Source organism: Montipora capricornis, chromosome 5 (assembly GCF_036669925.1).
Source record: "Montipora capricornis isolate CH-2021 chromosome 5, ASM3666992v2, whole genome shotgun sequence".
In the NCBI taxonomy this organism is placed as follows: domain Eukaryota; kingdom Metazoa; phylum Cnidaria; class Anthozoa; order Scleractinia; family Acroporidae; genus Montipora; species Montipora capricornis.
Genome location: NC_090887.1, coordinates 30,740,702 through 30,742,922, shown reverse-complemented (window position 1 = coordinate 30,742,922; position 2,221 = coordinate 30,740,702). Strand labels below are relative to the sequence as shown.

The 2,221-nt window shown below is 43.8% G+C and overlaps 1 pseudogene; it reads right to left on the bottom strand.

Moving 5' to 3' along the window:
* Nucleotides 1-490: 490 nt before the first annotated feature.
* On the bottom strand, nucleotides 491-1,765 carry LOC138048699 (uncharacterized protein F54H12.2-like; annotated as a pseudogene).
* Nucleotides 1,766-2,221: the final 456 nt, after the last annotated feature.

Below are 2,221 nucleotides of genomic sequence, written 5' to 3'. Positions count from 1 at the left end.
TTGCTTGTGGCCAGAGCGAAACGACTTACAATCTTGTTGAAAGCAAACATTAACTATACGATAAATGACTGAATTAAAATAAGCTTGCACACTCCGTGCCACTTGTGCATCGTTCCACTGAGAATCATATAGTTTAAGTTTGAATGAGATAAAACAGGCAATAATCTCCACAAACATCCGCGTTCAGTCCTTGCAGTGGTTTGTCGTTATAATAGGTAACCTCCCGCAGAATATAGGTATCCATGTTGTAAGTTTCAGGGGGAAATCCGTAGCTGTCAAAGAATTCACTGTCACGAGGTGATTCAAAGTACATGGCCACTCAATGTGTCCCAGATTGGTCATGAGGGTCCGTATTTGCGATTAGACCGGCTGGGTAGGTGTTGATGACAGGTAGCCTATCCCTTGGAAATACTCCTTGCATCAGAGGTGCTAACACAGGGTCAAAAAGACAGGCTTGCCATAGTTCTTGGGTCGTATGCATAACGATGAACTAAGAGCTTTGTGACAAATCGTAGACCATGCGACGATTGCAATCAATGTCCAACTGATTCTGAAATTCTGCGTGCACAATTAAATTCAGAACTGAGCTCGTCTGAGTTCCAAATTTCAGGTACAGGTTCACGTTACCCGTTCGATGGGGTATCAGATAATCGGGATGTGCCGGTGTCAGATCAAAACGGAACAAACCGTAACCATTTTCCCAAGCAATGTCAAGACCGTGCCCACAATTCATGTCTCCACTTTCTGAAAACAGCGTGTTGTAACCATCGATCTTTTTTCCATCCGTCAGATCCAGCGCAGAATAAGGAATTTCTTCTCCGTTCACAGTCAGCCGAATGTCTTGCAGGTCAAACAGCTCAAAGTTGAAAGGATTTCTTGCAAGATTCCCGTTAAGGCATCGTTTCGCGCGAGCCCAAAAATGATGCACTGAGCTTTGAAACTATGGAATAGATCTGTCTCAGTGTGATTTAAGACTCCTTGAGGGATGATCCTTGCCTGCGTAGGGGTTCTGGTTAAGGTATAGATGGCAGGTAGCGGTGCGCTCCTTTTGTGACCTTGAACGATCTGTACATGTTCTAGTTTCACACCGTCTGCAACACGCACTGTGCGTACGCGAAGCGTGCTAGACATGATCTTTAGTTTGCAGTTGTTTGGAGTCTCCCCAGCCATGAGAACAAAAGCGTCGTTGTTCAGATCCACTTTGAATTTGATCTCCAAACCGTCAAGCAACAACTTGTCAATATTAAACACGTCACAAAGGGGCACTCCGACCAACCCCACTTCTGCGCCGTTGTTAGCAAATGTGGCTTTTCTATTCAGACCCTCATTACTTTCTGCTGCATTATTCACTTCATTCATGTGTCCAGCAGTGTCTAGCTTTGGTTAAGTACGATTTCTTGGCCTGTTCCGTAAAGTTCAATAAGGTCTTGATGTAAGCATTGTATGCTTGAGTTTCGTTGATCTTGATGGTGAACTGTTTGATGATGTAATGAAGGGCGTTGTTGACCAGAGTGTACTTCTTGCCATCCCCTGTGGGCGATCCATCTTGTTTGGTAATCTTTACTACCAATCGCAGCTCTGTCTTGTTAATGTCAATGTAGTCAGCCAACGGTTTGATGACAAACTCGATGGGATTAGTTCCCGTTTGAACCGGTTCGTAATCGACCCATTTGATGCTAACAATCGACACATCTGTCACAGGTACATCAAACAACTGTAAACTTGAATTCGCACCATGGGCTGAGAGAGGGTGTGCTGATGCCATCTTTAATCAAAAATAGTCTTGAACGTTGAACGATGTGTTCTCCTTTTTTTGGTCTGTCCTTCACTGCGCGGCTTTGACGTATCCGCGCTTATATATTCTTTTTCCTCGACCTTGCTGTGTAATGTCGTCAACGACCCCTGTGAGTAAATGTTTTCCAGCAGCTTTCGCTCTTGTCTTAGCAGCTTTCTTTAAAGGTTGACTATTGGTCACCTCTTCGACAAGTTGCATTCCCATTTCTAATCCAGTATCGAGCATTCGTTTTCCCACCTTTTTTGCTGTTGTTTTGAGAAAGGACCGAAACATTCCACCTAAACCGTTACCCTTGAACTTAAGGGTGTGTTCCTCCGTAGATACTAATATCTCTTCCTTTACCGTGCTGCATACAGGGTACAAAATGTCGTCCATATGGATAATATCGGTGGTTCATCGGTAATAACATGTTGTTATAGAATATCA